General features: G+C 41.2%; 1 pseudogene; it reads right to left on the bottom strand.

The window, feature by feature from the left end:
- Window positions 1-19,104: 19,104 nt before the first annotated feature.
- On the bottom strand, window positions 19,105-20,304 carry LOC101340845 (suppressor of SWI4 1 homolog pseudogene; annotated as a pseudogene).
- Between the last annotated feature and the right edge of the window lie 4,664 nt (window positions 20,305-24,968).

The following is a 24,968-nucleotide window of genomic DNA, read 5'->3' as shown; positions in this document are numbered from 1 at the left end:
AGGTTATTTGGGGGTAGGTTTCTTGTTTTATGGAATGATAATAAATGGAATTTATTGGGCTTTGTCTTCTGCTTAAATATTTCCAGGGACAGGTAGCTTACTATGTATTTGTTGAAACTTAGTTTTTTTAAATCAATATAAGAAGATCAAGAAGCATGATTTAATTATAGCTAGCAAAATGTTAGCATCAAACTGTCAAATAAATTCACTCATTAATCTATCCAACCACACATCTATTCATAATAGTTCTGCACTGGAAGCTGACAGGATGGATGAACTAGAAAGTGCATGGTGCACAGTGGTTCAATAAGCCTTCCTGTTTATTGGGCATCCTCAGAGTGCTAAGTAACCCATAGAGTACAGATTATGTCACAGTTTTCACCTTCGAAATTAAGACATAAGCACCTCACAAAGTCAATGTGGAATGAGGCAACTTGTCAACTCAAAAAATAAAATGTAATAAAATAATGAGTGCTTGATTTTTTTCTTGCTCAGTCTGAAGAAAATGAATAAATCTAAGGTAGACAGAATAGGGCACACACAGCTTGTGTTTAGTTGTTGGGGCATTGAAAGTAGACTCATCCATTGGCAATGGACTACCTTAAACTGCCTTTGTGGAAAGAAAGCTTGATTTGTGGATTAAGAGATAATACATTTCATCAATTTTAAAAACCTATGGTAGAAATCCCACTTCTCTGTCAGTTTGTCATACTGTGGTGGCTTGGGTGTTCCTACGATGCTAGAAGCTATGCCATCGGTATTCAAATACCAGAAGGTCACCCATGGTGGACAGGTTTCAGCTGAGCTTCCAGACTAAGACAGAGTATGAACAAGGACCTGGTGGTCTAATTCTGAAAAAAAAATTAGCCAGTGTAGTCCCACCTCATCTGGAGCAAGGGAGAATGAAGAAAACCAAAAACACAAGGGAAAGATTAGTCCAAAGGACTATGGACTACAACTACCACAGCCTCCACCAGACTGAGTCCAGCACAACTAGATAATGCCTGGTTACAACCACCAACTACTCTGACAGGGATAACAATAGAGGGTCCCAGACAAAGCTGGGGAAAAATGTAGAACAACATTCTAACTCACAAAAAAAGGCCAGACTTACTGGTCTGACAGAGACTGGAGAAACCCTGAGAGTATGGCCCCTTTTAATTCAGTACTGAAGTCACTCCTGAGGTTTACCCTTCAGCCAAAGATCAGACAGAAACATAAAACAAACAATAATACACATAGCTTAACCATGTATATGAGACTAAATGGACACACCAGCATAGGGGAAAGAAGAGGACAGGAAGAAGGCAGGAGAGGGCAGGAAAGCCGGACGAATGGAAATGGGGACCCCACGGTGAGAAAGGGAGAGTGTTGACATGTCGAGGGGTTGGCAACCAACGTCACAAAACAATATATGTATTAATTGTTTAATGGGAAAATAATTTGCTCTTTAAACTTTCATCTAAAGCATAATAATAATAATAAATTAGCCAGCGAAAACCTTATGAATAGCAGCAGAACATTGTCTGATTTAATGCCAGAAGATGAGCCCCTTAGGTTGGAAGGAGTTCAAAATATGACTGCCTCCTCAAAGCAAAGCCAACCTTAATGATGTGATGGAGTCAAGCTTTCAAGTTCTTCATTTGCTGATGTGGCATGACTCAAAAATGAAAACAAACAGCTGCAAACATCCATTAATAATAGGAACATGGAATGTAAGATGCATGAGTCCAGGAAAATTGGAGGTTAACAAAATGAAATAGAACACATAAACATTGACATCTTAAGCATTAGTGAGCTGAAATGGACTGGTATTGGCCATTTTGAGTCAGAAAATCATATAATCTACTATGCCAGGAATGACAAATCGAACAGGAATGGCAATGCCTTCATCATCAAAAAGAAAACTTCAATATCTATCCTGAAGTTCAACGCTGTCAGTGATAGGATAATATACATAAGGCTACAAGGAAGACCAGTTAATACGAATATTATTCAAATTTACACACCAAACCCTAAGGCCAAAGATGAAGAAATTGAAGATTTTTACCAACTTCTACAATCTGAAATTGATCAAACATGCAATCAAGATGCACTGAAAATTACTGGTGATTGGAATATGAAAGTTGGAAATAAATAAGAAGGATCAGTAGTTGGAAAATACGACATGGTGATAGGAACAATGCCAGATATTGCATTATAAAATTTTGCAAGACCAGTGACTTCTACATTGCAAATGCCCTTATTCAACAATATAAACAGTGACTGTGCATTTGGAGCTTGTCATATGGAATACACAGGAATCAAATCAACTACATCTGTGGAAAGAGACAATGGAAAAGTTTAATATCATCAGTCAGAACAAGGCCAAGGGCCAACTGTGGAACAGACCATTGATTGCTAATAAGCAAGTTCAAGTAGAAGCTGAAGAAAATTAAAACAAGTCCATGAGAGCCAAAGTACAACCTTGAGTATATCCCACCTGAATTTAGAGACCATCTCAAAAATGATGCATTGAACACTAATGACAGAAGACGAGATGAGTTGTGGAATGACCTCAAGGACATCATATATGAAGAAAGCAAGAGGTCATTAAAAAGACAGGTAAGAAAGAAAAGACCAAAATGGATGTCAGAAGAGACTCTGAAACTTGCTCTTGAACACAGAGTAGCTAAAGTGAATGGAAGATATGATGAAGTCAAGAAGCTGAACAGAAGATTTCAAATGGAGGGTCAAGAAGACAAAGTATCGTAATGACATGTGAAAGGACCCAGAGTTAGAAAACCGAAAGGGAAGAACATGGTTGGCATTTCCCAAGCTGAAAGAACTGAAGGAAATATTCAAGCCTTGAGTTGCAATATTGAAAGATTCTACAGGGAAAATAGTGAAAGATGCAGGAAGCATCAACAAATGAAAGGAATGCACAGAGTCACTGTACTAAAAAGAATTGGTCTATGTTCAACCATTTCAGGAGGTACCATATGATCAAGAACCTAAGGTAGTGAAGGAAGAAGTACAAGCTGCACTGAAGGCACTGGAGAAAAACAAAGCTCTAGGAATTGGTGGAATACCAACTGAGATATTTCATCAAAGGGATGCAACGCTGGAGGTGCTCACTTGTCTACATCAAGAAATTTGGAAGACAGCTACCTGGCCAACTGACTGGAAGAGATCCATATTTCTGCCTAGTCCAAAGAAAGATGATCTGACAGAATGTGGAAATTATTGAAAAATATTATTAATATCACACACAAGTAAAATTTTGCTGAAGATCATTCAAAAGTAGTTGCAACAGTACATTGACAGGGCACTGCCAGAAATTCAAGCTGGATTCAGAAGAGGACGTGGAATCAGGGATGTCATTGCTGATGTCAGATGGATCCTGGCTGAAAGCAGACAATACCAGCAAGATGCTCACCTGTGTTTTACTGACTGTGCAAAGGCTTTCGACTGTGTGAATCCTAACAAATTATCAAGAACATTGTGAAGACCAGGAATCCTAGGACACTTAATTGTGCTCATGAGGAATCTGTGCATAGACCAAGAGGCAGTCGTTTGGACAGAACAAAGGGATACAACCTGGTTTAAAGTCAGGAAATGTGTGCGTCTGGGTTGTGTCCTTTCACCACACTTATTGAATCTGTATGCTGAGCAAATAATCTAAGAAGCTGGACTATATGAAGAAGAACTCGGCATCAGGAGTGAAGGAAGACTCAACAGCCTGTGTTATGCAGATGACACAACCTTGCTTGCTGAAAGTGAAGAGGACTTGAAGCACTTACTGATGAAGATCAAAAAACACAGCCCTAAGTATACACCTCAATGTAAAGAAAACAAAAAATCCTCACAACTAGACCAATATGCAACATCATGATAAATGGACAAAATATTGAAGTTGTAAAGGATTTCATTATACTTGGACCCACAATCAACGCCCACGGAAGCAGGAGAAATCAAGCCATGCATTGCATTTGGCAAATCTGCTGCAAAACACCTTTTTAAAGCATTAAAAAGCAAAGATGTCACTTTAAGGACTAAGGTTGCCTGACCCAAGCCATGATGTTTTCAATTGCCTCCTATGCATGCAAAAGCTGGACAATGAATAAGGAAGACTTACGGTGTTGGCGAAGAATATTGAATATGTTATGAACTGCCAAAAGAAATAACAAATCTCTCTTGGAAAGGGTACATCCAGAACACGCCTTAGAAGCAAGGATGGCAAGACTTTGTCTCACATTCTTTGGACTTGTTATCAGGAGGACCAGTCCCTAGAGAAGGACATCATGCTTGGTAAAGTTGAGGTCCAGTACAAAAGCAGAAGACCTTCCATGAGATAGATTGACACAGTGGCTGCAACAATGAGCTCAAGCATAAAAATGATTGTGAGGATGACACAGGCTGGGGAAGTGTTTTGTTCCGTTGCACATAGGGTCACTATGAGTTGGAACCGACTCGACGGCACCTAACAACAACTAACAACATGATACAAAGTTCAAAGACAAGTGAATTCTAGAAATTCACTTCTATTTAATTAAAGTACTAACCTGTGTTAGGAAAAATATTCCTTTCAGAGTTTTAAAAAACATCTGGGTTTCCAAATAATTGATTTGAAAGTAAGGACATATAAAGACATTGGTCTTCAAGCCTGTGGTGCGAGGAAGAGACCTACTTATGTGACCTCCCCCCCACCAACTCTTCAGTGTTGGTGTTGTTAGTTGCCATAGAGTTAGCCCCAACTCATGGTAACCTCATGTACAATACCATAAAACATTGCCCAGTCCAGTGCCATCTTCATGATTGTTGGCATGCTTGAGTTCATTGTTGTGGCCACTGTGTATTCTGAGTGCCTTACAACCTAGGGGGCTCATCTTCCAGCACTATGTTGGACAATATTTTGTTATGATCCATATGGAATTTGTAGAAGTAGATCACCAGGCCTTTCTTCCTAGTTTGTCTTAGTCTGGAAGGTCCACTGAAACCTGTCCATCAGGGTGACCCTGCTGGTATTTGAAATTACTGTGGCATAGCTTCCAGGATCATGTTGTTGCTGTTATTAGTTGCTGTGGAGTTGGCTTTGACTCATAGTGACCTTATATATAACAGAACGAAATGTTGCCTGGTCCTACACCATCTTCAGAATCTTTGCTATGTTTGAGGCCATTGTTGAATCCATTGTGACAATCCATCTCATTGAGGATGTCCCTCTTTTTTGATGACCCTCTACCAAACATGATGTCCAAAGTAAGTGAGATGAAGTCTTGCCATCCTTGCTTCTAAGGAGCATTCTCGCTGTCCTTCCTTCAAAAATGATTGGCTCATTCTTCTGGCAGTTCATGGTATATTCAATATTCTCCACCAACACAATTCAAATGCATCAATTCTTCTTCAGTCTTCCTTTTTCATTGTCCAGCTTTTACATGCTTTAAGAGGTGATTGAAAATACCATGGGTTTGGTCAGGCACACTGTCCAGGCATGGACCAGTAACTTAAAATTTGCCTATGAGAATGAAGGGCACCAAGAGACTGAAGAAAAAGGCAGGCAACTCCAGCATGGCAGAGAAGGAGTTTATTAGGGAGACTTACATACGAGGCCAAGTCTAGGCGGCCACAGGACCAAAGCAGATCTCTGCGCCCCACAGTGGGAGGGCAGACGTTTGATAGTGGAGGTGGACAATAATGGCTACATTCCAGGGATTTACATAAAGATGACTTAGCAAACTGTAGTGAACTAGTGGACAACATGAGGGCGCTCATGTATGGCCTCACAGAGTCTATTTCCCCTTCAGTCCGATGCTTAAGGCCAGCCCTTACAATCTGCCATGCTTCCTGTCTTGTACATAGTCCAAGAGACCCCATTCTCTCCCCGCTGGAAACAGATATAGAAGTGTGTGTCCGTGTATGTGCAAGAGACAGAGAAAGTTACTGTGTGCCCAAAACAGGGGGAAAGCTTCTCTGATAAGGAGAAGGAACTGGGAGAGAGAAGGTGACTCAATTCCCTGCCTTCTTATCAGAGAATGCTCTGGACCCAAGGACTTTACTTAGGCAGACTGGATGGGATTCGTAGAGGCAGACCATTCTTCCAACACGCACCTTAGTCATCAAAGTGACATCTTTGCTTTTTAAGATTTTAAAAAGATCTTTTGCACAGATTTGCCCAATGCAATATGTCATTTGATTTCTTAACATCCAGCATAATAGCAACACGCAAGCTACCATAATAGGACAAACTGACAGGTTGTGGCACTCTTTGATATAACCTTTTAAAACAAAACAATATATTTGTAATAGGAATTTGGACTTATCCTATGAGTAACAAGAAATTGCTAGCTTTTGTCACAAGTTAGTCTACAATTAAGTTGTCCAAAATAGTAGCCCTAGCCACATATGGCTATTGGGCACTTGAAATGAGGTTAGTAGAAATTGTGCTATAAATGTAAAGTAAACACTAGATTTCAAAGACTTAATATGAAAAAAGAATGTAAAATATCTTATTAATAATTTTATTTTGATCACATGTTAAAATATAATATTTTGGATACATTGGGTTGAAGAACTTTGTAAAATTAATTTTACTGGTTTCTTTCTACCTTTTTTAAGGTTACTAGATAATTTAAAAACAAATATGTGCCTTGCATTATATTCTATTGACTAGCACTGCTGAATGTTGAGTGAAACTTTTCCTGTTGCCCTGAAATTGGCCTCTAAAATTCAAAGCAGAGGACAAGTGCTAATAAGCCTCAAATTTCAACCCCTAACTTAAGAGGTGAGGGAACTATTCCTCTTGCAATCCCAACTTAAATCAAACACTTTCCAGGGCAATGTCTGTTGAGAAAAGCTTTCCTCCTCTCCTCCCTATTCTATCCACCCCCAAGCCAAGTGATGAAGCTTGGGGGTGAGGGTCAGGAATAAGAGCTTGGGGTCCCTGCAAGAGGTGGAGCTAAGCATCTTGCCCCCTGGCTGAATGCCAATCAGTTGCAGAATCTGTGGACAACACTGGTGGTGCATCAGAACGCAGTGGAGAGCATGGTGAAAGAATAACTGGGAAAGTTTAAGGTGTGTACCCTGAAAGTGGTTCTTGAAGTAGAACACTGAGACTGGCCCGTCCTTCTAGTCTAGAAATGGATTAAGGCAGAAGGTTTACTGGAATAGTTCACCTAGAAAAAGGGACTGTTCTATAATTTGTGAAGAAAATCTCAAAGGCAGGAAGGAGTACCATCACCCCAAGTTCTGTGGCCCTCAGAGGGCACAGAAGAGGACCACTTTGATTTCCATGACTGTAAGTGTAGGATCAGGTGCTGTAGGGTTGTTCAGGATTTCTGACCAAGTGAGGGGGCATCCCACCTCACCAAGAATGCTATACTATCTCTTTTTCTTTTTCCTGGTGCTTGTATGTGTGTGGAGCATTGGGGGAAAATAAGGGAAGGTCAGGGTAAAACCTGTTTTGTTTTAGCCTTGGGGTAAGATGCCTCGCCTGAATAATTGACTGTTCCCTTTATAATGTGAGCTACTTAGCACATCTTGGTACTTATTTATGGGCTTTTGTCATCAATTCCCAAGCAATTTGAAACGAGCCACTCAACATTATATACTCACATCGCTGCACTACTGAAATGTTATTAATGGTTTCCCCATTGTCTGCAAGGTTAAACCCTATTCCTAGAAGAGCATAGTTAAGGCATTGCCTTTATCTACCTTTCTAGCCTCTCTCACCTGTTAACCACAACCTTTCTGTGCTTTAACTAGATAGAATAACCTGAAACCCTATGGGACCTTTGCCTGATATACGCTTTCATTTTTTCAACAAATATATATTGGTTACCTCTTGTGCACCAGACACTCTTCTAGGCATTAAGGATATGGTAGATAAAGCAGATTTTCTTCTTTCCAACATGCAGCTTACAGTGTAATGAATAGGACATATTTTTTGTCTTAGCAAATTGCACTCCTGATTTTGAAATACACTTTCTTCCCTCTTCTACCACAGATTAAATATTACCTCCACTCTGAAGCCTTTCCTAATACCCTTGGATAGGATAAATGCTTTCTGTCTCTGTATTTTGTGATTATTATTTTGTAGAACTTTGTATCTATTGTTCGATTATCTCTCTAGCTCATCTGAGATCTCAATGACAGGAGCTGTGTCCTCTCTATCTTTCAAACTAAAACATCTGGCACATTCTGGGTGCTCAGTAAATGTATGCTGAAAGGCCTCAATCTCATTGTCTTCTAGTTAATTCTTTCTTTTATTTTATTTTGTATTTTCTCTGAGGTTATATAACATTCAGAGATTTGGAAAGCCAAGTTTTGTTCAGAACAGTTACACAATCAAAATATGCTTTAAAGTAGTTTATTCTGAGCAGCATTGGCTGAATGATTTAACATGTTTCTTTCTGTATCTAAACATTGAAGTCATTTCTGTTTTTTTGGGAAAAAAGCAAAGTACATAGCTCCCCAAATTATTCTCAAAGTTAAGGATAAACAGCTGCTATCAAGTTGAAGCTATAAAACTATTTTGACCACCAGAGGCTCATTTTAATGCATTCAAAAAATAGAACTATATATAGTTAACACAGTCTCACATGTTGAGTCACTGATTAAGGAGTGACTTCTGTCTGCAACTTGCCTTGAAAGCAAGATTTTCTACTATCAAAATAGTCATTTTATTTTCTTCAGTAGTTGATTAAAAACTAAAAGAATACAAGGTTCCAAATGGCAATCTGTGACACTTTCAAAATTAGAAGTTAAACTTTATTGATCTGCTCTACTAGTAGGGCTGAAATAAGTAGGTATGTAGTTTATTAGAGGTCTCATTTACAACTTATCATGAGGATGGCACAAGCCTGGGCAGTGTTTCATTGCATTGTGCATGGGATCACCATGAATTGGGGGCTGACTCAATGGCAGCTAACAACAGCAGTTGATTAGAGCCTTAGACAACCTTAGAATTTACCAAACAGCAGAATAATCCCAAGCATCTGATAGTGGTATCAAAGGAGTCAAGTCTCAGCCTCAGGTTCTGGCAGCCTGCATGGTATGGGGGTAGTAGAAGCAGAGGGTAATGTGGCCAGACAGAACGGAACCACAGGATGAAGTCAAGAGATGAGCAGTGATCTGCATATAAAATGTATCAAGTATCATCAGAATGATGGCCAAGTCAGGAGATGACAGCATGGATGGATTATGACACAAGCCCCAATAATCTACACACATACACCCCAATACCTCCATTCTGTGCATGCCTCCTGGTTCTCACATGTGATTCCAGAAAAACGTCAGGGAATGAATCCTGGAATGAATGAGATTTATTTTTATCACCTGGTACTATGGGCTTGAAAGATAAGTCAATTCGACTTATGGGGGAAAAAAAGGACACTTCTTACATACCTGAATTTAGCGGCTGCTATGAACTATGGTACTATATCCCTGCATATTTGTGTGTATTTCTGAAGGAGATATTCCTGTAAGTGAAATTGCTTGGTCAAAGTATATGTATCTTTCACACTTCGATAGATACTACCAAATTGTCCTCCAAAATTTTACTTTTTAAAAATTCTCCTACTGGAGGCGGGGCCAAGATGGCAGAGTAATCAGACGCTTCCAGTGGTCCCTCTTACAACAAAGGCCTGAAAAAACAAGTGAATCAATTATATATGACAATTTAGGAACCCTGAACATCAAAGGCAAAGTTGAGGAATCAGACTGAGTGGCAGGGGGAGGGAGAGACAGTTCAGAAGCAGTGAGGAATTGCCAGACCCGACCCAGCAAGAGCCTGAGCCCTTCAGGCTGGATCAGCTTATGGTGCATGGTGAGGCAGGCAAGCAGCGGTGCTCAGGAGGCATTTTCCACACCGGGAGAGACCCAGAAGCAGAGAGTCTACTCGGCCATCCAGAACCAGTGAGAAGCAGCCCTCGACTGGTGAAAGATCAGTACTTGTGTCCGGCCTACCGTGCAGATCAAAAACACCCACTTTGGGAAAAACCTCTCTCCCATTTACCTCCCCACTCTCTGCTCTGCACTGGGTCCAGGACCAGCTGCAGCAATTGCCGAGTCCCCTGGGCCAGAAGTAGGACCCATCACATGCCCTGAGCCATTCTCCCCATCTTGGAGAGTGAACAAATTAACAAAAAGGGGAAAAAATAATCTGCCAGCTCCCCTAAGCCAGGAATTCAGGGTAGGCACAGCTCCTTTGCCTAGGCACAGACATAAGAGGTCCAAGGACTTTGAGTGCCTTTCCCCCTGCAGAGACTTGTGTGGGCCCATTTCAACAGCTTAGGCCCTACTATCACAGTACAACAGGGTATATAACTGTAGTCCAACTTCAACTATTTCAGCTGTGAAGTGGCAGGATCATGACATTTGACACTGCTCTGCCTATTAAGCAGGGCCTTCACCTACCCACATCAGAGGTCTGAGGATTGGCGGCTCCAAGCATGCCACCTAGTCACCTGAGACAGGGACCCTAGAATAAGTGGTACCCCTCAGTCTTTACAGTCAACAGCACTGGGTACTCATAGTCTGGCTGAAAAACCCATACACCTAAGCGCCCTAGGGAACAAGGACATGCTTTCCTCCCAGACACTCGGGGGTGGCCGTCAGCCCCCTGCCTTGCTCAGCATGTTACTCCCTGCTGCAGCCGGATGCCTGTGCCTACACCAATCACCCATGCTTGTCTAGGACTGTAGGTGAGAGCCTGCACCACACACTTGGTGGTCAACTACCTGGACACCTGAGCTGAATCCATACAGGAGGAGTGAGTGGACTCCTGGGCTCACATACTTAGTGGCAGGTCTGGCCACCTGGTGGCAGGACATTGGACCTTCACGGGTGCTGGTGATCAGACTAGATCACACAAGCAGCCTATTTGGGCATATCAAAACAAAACAAAACAAGAAGCTAGGACACAGTAAGCAACCATAAAATAAATAAATATAATAACTTATTGATGGCTTGGAGACAACAGTCAATATCAAATCACATAAAGAGGCAGATCATGATGGCTTCAGCAAACTCCCAAAATAAAGAATCAAGGAAGTTTCTGGAGGAAGATAATTTCTTGGAATTACCAGAGGCAGAATACAAAAGATTAATATACAGAACTCTTCAAGAAATTAGGAAGAAAATTAAGCAAAATGCAGACCACGCAACAGAGGAAATTAAAAAGATTAGAGAAGAGCATCATGACAAATTTAACAGGCTGCAAGAATCCATAGAGAGACAGCAATCAGAAATACAGAAGATTAACAATAAAGTTTCAGAATTAGACAACTCAGTAGAAAGTCATAGGAGCTGAATTGAGGCAATCGAAGTCATAATTAGTGAGACTGAAGATAAAGCACTTGACACCAACTTATTTGAGGAAAAATCAGACAAAAGGATTTAAAAAAATGAAGAAATCCTAAGAATTATGTGGGATTCTATCAAGAGGGATAACCTACAAGTGATTGGAGTACCAGAACAGGGGGGATAGCAGAAAATACAGAGAGAATTGTTGAAGATTTGTTGGCAGAAAACTTCCCTGGTATCCTGAAAGATGAGAAAATATCTATCCAAGATGCTCATCGAACCCCACATAAGGTAGATCCCAAAAGAAAGTCACCAAGACATATTATAATCAAACTTGCCAAAACCAAAGATAAAGAGAGAATTTTAAGAGTGTCTAGGGATAAAAATTCTCATACTAACAGTGTATAGGAGTGCCCTTTGCCTGCTGCCTTTGCAATACTTATCATTAGCTTCTAAAGATTCATTTACTTAAAATATCACCCTTAATTTATTTCCACAGAAATATCTCCATTGGGTTGTTTCCAGGAAGACTTTGCCCAGTGCTAATTGTATTTCCCTCAATTCCATTCAAATCCAACATCGTTAATTCATTTTTATCATCTATTTGCTTTGAGGAAGCATGGAATAGATGTGAAGGACAAGGGGGCTCATATTCATTAGGTGGTTATTTTAAATTGGGCACTTTACAGACAGTTTTGCTAATCCTGGTAACATTATATAGCAATTTTCAATGTGTGGTCCCTAGATAAGCATCATCAGCATTACCTGGAACCTTCTTAGAAATGCAAAATTTACTGTCCCATCCCAGACCTACTGAGTCAGAAACTCTGAGTATGGGGCCAAGTAGGCTGTTTTCTGTTTTCACGAGCCCTCTGGGTGATTCTAGAGTTTGAGAAGGAACCCTGGTGGTACAACAGTCAGGTGTTTGGCTGCTAACTGAAAGGTTGGCAGTTCCAACACACCTAGCAGCTCCGTGAGAGAAAGACCAAGTGATCTGCTTCTGTAAAGATTACAACCTACGAAACCCTATGGGATGATTCTACTCTGTCACATGTGGTTTCTATGAGTTGAAATTGACTCTACGGCAGTGTCATGGATTGAATTGTGTCCCCCAAAAATATCTGTCAACTTGACTGGGTCATGATTCCCAGTATTATATAATTGAGTACCATTTTGTAATCTGATGTGATTTCCTTATGTGTTGTAAATTCAATCACTATGATCTAATAAGATGGATTAGCGGCAGTTATACTGATGAGGTATACAAGATTGGATAGTAACTTAAGCCAATCTGTTTTGAGATATAAAAGACAGAAGCGAGCAGAGACAAGTGGGAACCTCACACTACCAAGAAAGCAGTGCCGGGAGCAGAGCACGTCCTTTGGACCTGAGTTTCCTGCGCTGAGATGTTACCAGACTGAGGGAAGACTGATGCATCCAAGGACCTTCTTCCAGAGCCGACAGAGAGAGAAAGCCTCCTCCTGGAGCTGATGCCCTGAATTTGGGCTTGTAGCCTACTGGACTGTGAGAGAATAAATTTCTCTTTGTTAAAGGCATCCACTTGTAGTATTTCTGTTAGAGCAGCCCTAGATGACTAAGACAGGCACATAACAACAACAGTGTTTGGGAGCCACTGTATTGTACCTATTTTTTAGACACAGAACTGAACCTAAGAGAAGTAAGCATCTTGCTCAAGGTTATAAGCTTGGCCTGATTTCAAAGTCAGCACAATGCTTCCTCCTTGTATGGGGGTAAATTTTAGTAGGATACCATGCTCAAGATCTGCTGTAGAGAAATGACAATATACGGAAAACTGTGAGAAAACTAAGAGGCAGCATAAAAGGTCATGAATAACCATTGGGGAGGAGGTTACTGAAAGGGATAATGAAAAGAAATCCCAGGGCTCCAAAACTGATAAAGGAAGACAGAATTTGCTGACATATCAATAGGGCCTGAAATTGGGCTTGGGTCTACGGCTCCTTCTATTCTCACATACGTGCCAGAAATGTGGAGTGTAGACAGTATGAAGGGCATGAGACCATGAGTTAGAATTACTGCAGTGCAGATAAGGTAGCAAAAGACAGGAGCAAAGTTGGAGAAAGACAAATTTATCTTGTGCTAAAATTAGGGCATCTTTGTCAGAGATGGTTATTAGTCACTGAAATTTTTTTTTTTCTTTTCAGTAAGCAGAAAATACTGCAGGTTTTGTGATAAAAGGTAGGGTCACAGAAATATATGGGAAATAGGAGGGGATTCATTTTGGCAGAGGAGAGAGTTCAGTGTGACTCATTGTTAAGTAAAAGAAAATAAATTCTGTGAGACTTAGACTTTCTCTAATTTTCTCTGTGTGCTCACATAGAAATATAATCCAAGTCTTTTATAAGTTGAAACTGGCCACTATTTATTTGATTCAAGAATGTAACCTTGGAAATGGGGCCTAAAGTGGGGGGTAATACCTAAATTCAAGAGTCGTGTGAATCCAGAAGGAGTCTCTGCGTGGCACAAACAGTTAAGCACTCGGCTGTTAAATGAAAGGTTGGCTGTTTGAATCCACCCAGAGGTATCTTGGAAGAAAGGCCTGACAATCTACTTCCAAAAGATCACAGCCATGAAAACCCTATGGAGTGCAATTCTACTCTGAAAAACAGGGGGTTGCCATGAGTTGGAATTGACATGACTGCAACTGGTTGGGGTTTTTGGTGAATCTTAAAGTAGGGGGCATTTAATTCTTAGGGCTGATGTAACAAAGTACCACAATATAAGTGGCTTTAAATAATAGAAATTTGTTATCTCACAGTTCTGGAGGCTAGTTGTCTGAATTCAGGGTGTTGGCAGGTCCACTTATTGATGTTCCTTGATTTGTAGATACATCTTCACATGGCAGTGTTCCCCAAGGGCCTCTTTGTGTCTCTTCTCCTCTTTTGTAACACCACTCGGATGGGATTAGGACCCACCCTACTCCTGTATGACCTCTTGTTAAATTAAATGGTAACACCTTCAAAGACTGTTTCCAAATGCCACAAGTACTAGGGCTTACGACTTCAACATATCTTTTGGGGGACACAATTCATCCATAACATATGGCAAAGACAGATTTGATTCTTTACAATGTACCTGAGTGATCAACAAGGATCTCCTGAGTTGAGTTTCAGGAAAAGTCAGTATGTTCCTTTTCCTTTCAAATCATTTAAAAACCAGGAAAAAATGTGATCAATTCAGGGGAAAGTAAGGTGGGTAGGGGAGGCACTGGGTGGTACAAACTGATAACACGCTTAGCTGCTAACTAAAAGTTTGGAGATTCAAGTCTGCCCAGAGGTGCCTCGGAAAAAAATGCATGGTAATCTACTTCTGAAAAATCAGCCATTGAAAACCCCATGGAGCACAGTTCTACTCTAACACACACAAGGCTGCTATGAGTAAGAATTGACTCAATGGCAACTAAAAAAATGTGGGGGCAGTATGGTGTAGTGCAGTAGTTCTCAAAATTTAGCATGCATCAGAATCACTTGGAGGGCTTGTTAAACCCAGATTACTGTGCCCCACTCCCAACTCCTAATTTATTAGGTCTGGGCTTATTAGAATTTGCTTTTCTAACAGATTACATTGCAAATACCTTTTTTTCAACAACATAAATGGTGACTATACATGTGGACCTCACCAGATGGAAAACACAGGAATCAAATTGAATACATCTGAGGAAAGAGACAATGGAAAAGCTCAATATCATCAGTCAGAACAAGGCCAGGGGCCGACTGCAGAACAGACCATAAATTGCTAATGTGCAATTTAAGTTGAAGCTGAAGAAAATTAAAATAAGTCCCAGAAAAACCAAAATATAACCTTGAGTATATCCCACCTGAATTTGGAAACCATCTCAAGAATAAATTTGTTGCATTGAACACCAATGACCGAAGACCAGGAGAATTGTGGGATGACATCAAGGACGTCACACATGAAGAAAGGAAAAGGTCGTTAAAAACACAGAAAAGAAAGGACCAAAATGGATGTCAGAAGAAACTCTGAAACTTGCTCTTGAACACAGAGTAGTTAAATGGAATGGAAGAAATGGTGAAGTAAAAGAGCTGAACAGAAGATTTCAAAGGGTAGCTCAGGAAGATAAAGCAAAGAATTCTAATGAAATTTACAAAGACCGGGAGTTAGAAAACCAAAAGAGAAGAACACACTCTGAATTTCTCAAGCTGAAAGAACTGAAGAAAAAAATTCAAGCCTCAAGTTGCAATACTGAAGAATTCTATAGGGAAAACATTGAACGATGCAGGAAGCATCAAAAGAAGATGGGAGGAATACACAGAGTCACTGTACCAAAAAGAATTGGTCGACATTCAACTATTTCAGGATGTAGCATATGATCAAGAACTGATGGTACTGAAGGAAGAAGTCCAAGCTGCACTGAAGGCATTGGTAAAAAACAAGGCTCCAAGAATGGATTGAATACCAACTGAGATGTTTTAACAAACAGATGCAGCACTGGAGGTGCTCACTTGTTGATGCCAAGAAATTTGGAAGACAGCTACCTGGTCAACAGACTGAAAGAGGTCTGTATTTGTGTCCATTCTGAAGAAAGCTGATTCAACAGAATGCGGAAATCAATGAACAACATCATTAATATCAAAAGCAATTAAAATTTTGCTGAAGATCATTCAAAAGTGGTTACAACAGTCGATCGACAGGGAACTGCCAGAAATTTAAACTATATTCAGAAGAGGAATCATCACTGATATCAGATGGATCCTGGCTGAAAGCAGAGAATACCAGAAAGATGTTTACCTGTGTTTTCTTGATTATGCAAAGTCATTCGGCTATGTGGATCACAACAAATTATGGATAACATTGCAAAGAATGGGATTTTCAGAACACTGAATTGTGCCCATGAGGAATCTGTACATAGACCAAGAGGTTGCTTTTCAAACAGAACAAGGGGATATTGCGTGGCTTAAAGTCAGGAAAAGGATGCATCAGGCTTGTATCCTTTCACGATACTTATTCAATCTTTATGCTGAGCAAAATAATCTGAGAAACTGGACTATATGAAGAACGTGGTATCAGGATTGATGGAAGACTCATTAACGACCTGCAATATGCAGATGACATAACCTTGCTTACTGAAAGCAAAGCGGACTAGAAGCCCTTATTAATGAAGATCAAAGATCACAGCCTTCAGTATGGATTATACCTCAACATAAAGAAAACAAAAATCCTCACAACTGGACCAATAAGCAGCATCGTGATAAATGGAGAAAATGCTGAAATTGTTAAGGATTTCATTTTACTTGGATCCACAATCCACAATCAACACATATAGCAGCATCAAACAAGGCGTACTGCATCAGGCAAATCTGCTGCAAAAGACCTCTTTAAAGTATTGCAAAGCAAAGATGTCACCTTGAGGACTAAGGTGTGGCTGCCCCAAGCCATGGTATTTTCAGTCACCTCATATTCATGGACAATGAATAAGGAAGACCGAAGAAAAACTGATGCCTTTGAATTGTGGTGTTGGCAAAGAACATGGTATACGCCATGAATTTCCAGAAGAAGTTCTTGGAAGACGTACAATCAGAATGCTCCTTGGAAGCAAGGATGGCAAGACTTCATCTCATGTACCTTGAACACGTTATCAAGAGGGACCAGTCCCTGGAGAAAGACATCATGCTTGGTAAGGTAGAGGGTCAGCGAAAAAGAGGAAGACCCTAGACGAGATGGATTGACACAGTGGCTGAAACAACGGCCTCAAACATAGCAATGATTGTGAAGACAGTGCAGGACTGGGCAGTGTTTCATTCTGTTGTACGTAGGGTCGCTATGAGTTGGAACCAACTCGAAGGCACCTAACAACAACAGATTCCTGGGTGATGCTGATGCTCTAAGAACCAATGGGGTGGTGAAAAGAGTCTGGATTTGGGAATCAGAAAGCCTGTGTCCCTCTTCAACCTGAACATACTCTTGCATAGTCCCATTAGACAAATCATTTAACCTTTCTGATTCATGACTTCTTATTTGTAATTATGTACGGTGGTAATAACACCAGCCTCATGAGATTGTCCAGAATTGTTGTGAGGACCAAATGAGGTTATGCAGGAAAACACATATGAATTTTGGTTAATAATGTGAGTTTCTTCCCATTTATTTCTACAGTTCAAAACAGAACAAAACTTCTCTCTCTGAAAATTTGTCTCTGTCTTGCTTTTCTCTTTTTTTTTTTTTTTTTTTTGCCTTTTACAAACCAAAGTTTATTTCTACTTAAAAATGTTGTTTAAGGGAGTTAAAAAAGTCCAAAGGCTCAAAGATATCCAGGTTTAATAAAGTTTATAGTGAGGTACTGACTATTGGTGCCTCTGTTGCTACAGCTTCAAGTTAATTCTTGCCAATTCTACACCTTGGAGTTCCTTCCAGTTGGAGAGTAGACAATTTGAATGACTTCCAGCATAAAAGACTATTACTCCAGTAATGGTGAAAAAAAGAATGCCAAAAGCAATCATTGCTACTGCAATGTAGAAAGTTGTATAATTCAGATGAAAATCATGACAGCAATTCCAAAAATCAAAATTATTAATCCAGTACTTAAAAAACAGGCATTTGCAGGTTTTACATCAAAATCGGTCCTGCACTATTCTCTGCAACAGGGTCCACTGATTATCAATTTGAATAGCTGGGATCATGCCTCTGGGAAGGATTTTTATCTCCAGTAAAAATGGAGAGATTTATGAGAAGAAGCCCTTTCTTCTTTGGTTCTATTGAAATGGATGCAGAGGAAATGCTGGAAGCTGCAGCAGCTATCTTGCCATCATGAGGGAAAGCTAGAATTGTACAGAAGTGGAATAAAACTATGGTATTGTTAACCTACTGAGTTAAACCAACCCCAGAACAGCCTACTTTTGAATTTCTTGTTATGTTAGGCAATAATTTATTAAAATTCACTTTTACTTGAGTACAGGAATGTGTCATTTAAATGGCCAGGATTCATTCTGGGATGTTACGTGATTCTAACTTTGTGGGAACACCCACGTCCTGGGGCCAGGGGCTGCTGTGTGGTGGCCTGGGCAGCTCCCTCTGCTGCGCCTCAGGTGAACAACCCACATGTCCTGCTGGCCCTGTCTTCAAGACCCTGGCACCCCTTCTGTCCTGCCCAATGCCTGCCCTTGGCAGGGGTGCCTGTTCCTGAAGGAGGTGTCATGGTTTGAATTGTGTCCCCCAAAAACGTGTACCAATTTGGATAGGCCATGATTCCCAGTATTGTGTGACTGTCCATTTTGTCATCTGATGTGATTTTCCTATGTGTTGTAAATCCTATCTCTATGATGTTGATGAGATGGAATTAGCAGTTTTGTTAATGAGGCAAGATTCAGCCTACAAGATTGGATTGTGTCTTAAGCCAATCTCTTTTGAGATATAAAAGAGTGACATGAGCAGAGACACATGGGGATCTCATACTACCAAGAAAGCAGCAGCTGGGAACAGAGCTGTCCTCTGGACCTGGCTTGCTGCATGGAGAAGCTCCTCAACCAGGGGAAGATTGATGACAAGGACCTTCCTCCAGAGCCCACAGAGAGAGAGAGAGAGAGAGAGAAAGCCTTCCCCTGGAAATGAAGCCCTGAATTTAGACTTCTAGCCTACTGGACTGTGAGATAATAAACTTCTGTTTGTTAAAGCCATCCACTTGTGTTATTTCTGTTATAGCAGCACTAGATAACTAACGGGGGCAGGTTGGGGGGTTGGGGAAGGGGGTGGCTGCAGTCTGCGGGCATTCCCCAGGGAAAGGAAGGGAGAGACTTTTGTTTCATTATTGTGGAGGTGGGGGTGGAGTTAGGGAAACAGCACCTTTATAAAGGAAACCGAAGGCTGCACCTGGAGCCCGCGGTAGAGCGCCTCTGGGTGCCAATCTGGGGGCATCCTGTGGTCTTTGCTGAGGCTCAGGCTCGGCCACTCTTTTACGCACTGCGCCTGGCCCTGCACAAGGCCCCAGGCAGCCCCTCTGGGCCCCAGCTCAGCCGTGGCTCCCCGGGACCTGTTCTTTGGCTTTGCAGGCCGCCCGTCACCGCCTCGGTTTGGCTGCGGTTACTTTACCCGCTGCTTCTTGCTGGAGGCCCCGCGGGCTGTTTCCGATTGGTCAGCCTGAGGAACATGTCCCGGTCAGAGTCTTTGTCCACCGCCTGACGGAAATACTCAGCTTCATCCTCCCGCTCGTCTCAGGTCCGCCGCTCCCCTGGCGTCTAGCAGGCCCCCGGTCTTGGGCATCACTGTCCTTCTGGGCCTCTGCCCATGTCCTCTTCCTGTCCGCCAGGCTTTTCCTCTTGTGGGCCTCTTGCTGTTCCCGCTTGCACTGCACGTTATGGGCCGGCTGGTTCTGCCTCTGGGCCTTCAGTCGCAGCCTCTCCTCTTTGGCCGCCAGGATGGCCTGCAGCCCCTCCTTCATCATGTGCTCGAAACTGTGGAACAGCTCGTTCCCCTCCCCACCCTCCTGGATCTTGATGAGCTGTAGCAGCGCCCTAGGACCGATCTCAGTGAGCCGCATGGCGCTCTGCTGGTCCTTCGTGTTGCAGTTCCCGCGGCGGCCTAGGGCAGCTCCATAATGCGCTCGCCAACAGCTTGCCTAGCTCTCTGACAGCCTGCGCCCGTGGCCAGCAGCTCGCTGATGTCCTGCAAACTGCTCATGTTGGGGAAATTCTCCTGGAGAAGCTCCTTCGTCCCATGACTTGGCGCCCACAGGAATGACTTTGATGTTATAATGGCGGAAATCCATCTCCTGGGAGTCGGGGTTGTAGTTGATGAGGAGGCAGCGCCTGATGGTGTTCAGGTTTACCTTGTGCACGTTGATGGAGGGGAACAGGTTCTGGAACACAGTGGCTATGAGCTTCACGTGCATGCCGTGGGGGCCAAGCTGTTGAGCACCAGGAGGGGCGGGTAGACATCCCCCGGAGGCCGTGCGCAGGACCTCTGATGTATATGTGGTTGGACATTCCCAGAACAGAGGTTATGCTGCGGCCTGACTGTATTCTGTAACATGTAGTCATGAGTAGCCCTTTACAATTTTTTTATCAGAATTTTTCATTTATGACACAATACTCATGCTTCTTTTTCAAGATATTCTAGTGAGATTAACTGAATGCATTCTAGGTAATAATTAGTGCCTGACCATTCGTCTCCCTGAAATACAAAGCCCCAAGGTGTTTTGCTCTTCCTTTCAACCTTCCCTTCACTTTTCTCGAATGCAAAAGGCCATTGGAAAAATAACCCTACTAGCATTCTGTTCTGGACATTGCATATAAATTGAATCATACAGTATGTAGCCTTTTGTGTCTGGCTTCTTTCACTTAGTCAACTGTCTGTTAACACCTTCCCAAACCTACGAACTGAACACTAGAACCCCACTACAGGAAAAGCCAACCTCAGTATTACTCTGCTGGTAAGTAGAAAATAGCCCCAAAATACCCTCTTTCTTCCATTTGGCAAATCTTTGTGAATGTATCTAATGGGCAGAACCCTAACTGAAAAAAACTGTGGGGAACGTTTAGCTTTCCAGCCCCTACAGTATAACAGGGCACACTAATAGGAAATTGCAAGGGATGCTGAGTTCTAATCCACTATACCCCAACCAGAATTTTCTTGTGCTGTGACTTCACTTGTCTTCTTAACTCTTTAGCCTCCTTTGGTTGCCACCCATTTTCTGTGCCTTGTTCTCCATGCATCTGAGGAAATTGAGAGCTACCTAACTGTGCTGGATATTTTCTGTCTCTCCAAACCCACTCTCCACTCTTCTCCTAAAAGAAGGAGGGAGAGGTTGACCTTTAGATTTTGTTTAACATTTAAACACCCTACATTCATGAGAAAAGTTGCCTCAACATTTAAACACCCTACGTTCATGGGAAAAGTTGCGCTTTGGCTTCTTGTTGAGTTTGGCTAACGGCAAGTCCAGCAAGAAAGGTGGCAAACAGGAGGAAAATGAGGTTAAATTAGCTCCCTTGCTGTCAGAGCACCACAAGTTGGCTGTGTTCTTCTACTATGAGGTGGTCCTTGCCTACTCTCTCTGGGGTCCAGTCACCCTTCCCTGTCATTGCTCCTTCAAGCCTAGTGGTAGTAATTGCTCTCAGGTGTTCCTACATCTGGGTTGCTTCACCATACCTGTCATTTCACTTGACCCTATCTACACCTTTGTAAATAGTTCTTTTATTAAACTCTCCTAAACTGAATGTTTTGAGTGTGCCAGCTGTTTCCTGTTTCCACCCTGCCTCACACACTGATATCTTTCCAATAGATTCATTTCCTGCTTGTGCTTGCCTGAATTAGTTTCTGCTGTCTGTGACCAAGAACGCTGACTGATGTAGGTAAAGTGTTTCATTTAGCTAAGTTGTTGCTGTTGTTAGGTGCCATTGAGTCAATTCTGACGCATAGTGTCCCCATGTGATCGGGTAGAGCTGCCCCATAGGAGCAGATGTTACAAATGAATTCTAACATGTAGATTACTTTTGTATATGAGAAGTATTGATAATTTTATTTGGAAATAGTTCAAACAGTTTTTCTTTTTTTGTTTCTAATCATGAAAATCTGTCTGCATGATATCTTCATTTTTTGCCAGTAAATAAAAGTGAATTTTCTAGGGAAGTTCCAATACAATTCTTTAAAATGTACAGTCTGCAAGGATTTAAATGCCTGTTTGCCAAAAATTACTTTAAAAAATAACAATAAGGTTTTATATCTAATATTGAGGATAAAAATGATTGGAAGGTTTATCTAAAATACCAAATACTCCCACTTTTTTCCACTTCAATAACATATGAATTGCATCTTGTTTATTTTATTGCATGTGTGTATTTAATTTCATTGATTTATCCAAGTATACCTAAAACACCAAACTCAAAATAAGAACAATAAGTATTTTCTTTATCTTTATACTGTTAGAAATATGGTTGCAATTAGTAGCATTGGCTTTTCTCTTTTATGAATAATATTAAACCAAAAAACCGATTCTAACTCATAGTAAGCTAACTCATAGTAGAACTGCCCCATAGTGTTTCCAAGGCTGTAAATCTTTACAGAAGCAGACTGCCACATCTTTCTCCCACAGAGCAGCTGGTGAGTTCGGTTCTCAGAACTTCTGGTTAGCAGGTAAGCGCTTAACCACTGTACTTCCAGAGCTCCTATGAATAATATTAAGACAGTCAAATTCTAATATTCAACAAATATTTATTCAATACCAGGCACTCTTCTTGGTGCTGGAGATATAAAGATGAACAAGACTGACTAATGGTCTCGAATGGGAGGCCTTCACTGAACAAATAATAAGAAATAATTTCTGCTATGAAGGAAAAGTACTGTGTTTGGTAAGACTATTTAATTAAGAACCTAACTTCCTCTGGAAGAGAAAGGATGAAGGGGGTATTAAGGAAGATTTCTGTGAGTAAGTGGCACTTAATCTAAGAATTAAGGATGGATAAGAGCAAATTATGAATTACGGTGTTGGCAAAGAATATTGAATATACCATGGACTGCCAGAAGAACAAATATGCCTTAGAAGAAGTACAGCCAGAGTGCTCCTTAGAAGCGAGGATGGCAAGACTTCATCTCACATACTTTGGATATGTTATCAGAAGGACATTATTCTTGGTAAAGTAGAGAGTGAGCTAAAGAGAGAAAGACCCTCAATGAGATGGACTGACAAGTGGCTACAACAATGGGCTCAAGCACAGCAATGATTGTGAGGATGGCCCAGGACCGTGCAGTATTTTGTTCTGTTGTACATAGGGTCCCTATGAATTCGAATCAACTCGATGGCACCTAACAACAACAACAGGAGCAAAAATATCCCAAACATGTCCAAAGGCTGTGAGATGGAAGAAGTTTTGTACATTACACAAGTTGGAGAAGTAAAAAGGAGTCAGTTCACAGAAAGGATCATAGATTATACTGAACGTTTCAGATTTTAGCCAAAGAGAAAAATGAGAAATCACTGAAAGATTTTTTTGCTTGCAGTCATGAGAACAGATTTGCAGTAAAAAAATTTACTCTGGTTCCTCCATGAAGAATGAATTGAGAGAAGATCAAGTGGGTGTGTGTGATGCACCTTAGCGGACACTGCAGTAAGAGATGATCAAAGCTTGGAGTAGATCTGCTTTTTCTAGTATGGTAGACAATAGTCACATGTGGCCATTGAGCACTTGGAATGTGGCTAGCCTAAATTAAGATGTGCTGTAGGTGTAAAATACACACTAGATTTTGAAGACTTAGTAATAAAATTTTTAAAAAATATATTTTATATTTTGTTAAAGATAACATTTTTTTAATTTTAATTTTTTTTTATTGTACTTCAGGTGAAGGCTTACAGAACAAATAGTTTCTCATGAAACAGTAGTACACATATTGTTTTATGACATTGGTTAACAACCCCACAACATGTCAACCCTCTAACTTCTCAACCTTTTTGTTTGGTGAAAATACACATAGCCAAAGATACACCATTTCAAAAATTTCTACATGCACAGTTCACTACGCTCTTCCAATTGTGCTGTTATTCTCACTTAAGATGAAGGCTTACAGAACAAAATAGTTTCTCATTTAACAGTTACTACAAATGTTGCCCTATGACAATGGTTAACAATCTCACAACACATCAACAATATCCTTACTCAACCTTGGGTTCCCTATGACCAGCTTCCTTGTCCCCTTCTGCCTTCTGGCCCTTGTCACTGGACTCCTGTACCTCATTAGTCTCATTTGGTTTTAAGGGGCTGTCCACTCCCAGGCTGAATGGTGAACCTCAGAGATAACTTCACCACTGAGCTAAAAGGGTGTCTGGGGGCCATACTCTCGAGGTTTCTCCAGTCTCCTTTAGGCCAGTAAATCTGGTCGTTTTTTTTGTGAGTTAGAATTATGTTCTACATCCTTCTCCAGCTCTGTCCAGAACCCTCTGTTATGATCCTGGTCAGAGCAGTCAGTGGTGGTAGCCGGGCACCATCTAGCTGTACTGGACTCAGTCTGGTGGAGGCCTTGGTAGCTGTGAACAATTAGTCCTTCAGACTAATCTTTTCCTTGTATCCTGTAGTCTTCATTCTCCCTTGCTCCCGAAGGGATGAGACCAGTGGAGTATCTTAGATGGCCGCTCACAGGCTTTTAAGACCCCAGACACTACTCACCAAGGTAGAATATAGAGCATTGTCTTTATAAGCTGTGTGATGCCAATTGAGCTAGATGTTCCCTGAGACCATGGTCCCCACAGCCCTCCACCCAGCAATTCAGTCCCTCAGGGAGTTTGGATGTGTCTATGGCGCATCCATGACCTTTCCTTGTACAAGTCGTGCTAGTTTCCCCTGTATTGTGTACTGTCTCACCCTTCACCCACTTATAAAGATAACATTTTGAATGTATTGAGTTAAATAACATTCTATAAATTAAGTTTTTGTTTTACTTTTTTAATGTGGCTACTAGAAAATTTAAAGTTATGTATCTGGCTTTCATTATATTTCATTAGATAGTTCTGCTCTACAGAGTTGACAATGGAGTTGGAAAGAAGTAGACACATTTGAGAAGTGCTTAGGAAATTTAACTGTTTTTGATATCTTGTTGTGCAAGAGGGGATTATCAAGGAACATATATATGTTATGCTATGAATATTGGGATGAATACATCAGTTACTGAGATGTTGAAGGAGGAGCTAGGTTGAGGAAAATATGAAA

The sequence above is a fragment of the Trichechus manatus genome, unplaced genomic scaffold, assembly GCF_000243295.1.
Source record: "Trichechus manatus latirostris isolate Lorelei unplaced genomic scaffold, TriManLat1.0 scaffold00110, whole genome shotgun sequence".
NCBI classification, from domain to species: domain Eukaryota; kingdom Metazoa; phylum Chordata; class Mammalia; order Sirenia; family Trichechidae; genus Trichechus; species Trichechus manatus.
Note: the sequence above shows the minus strand (reverse complement) of the source record. Positions and strands in the feature narration are given on the sequence as shown.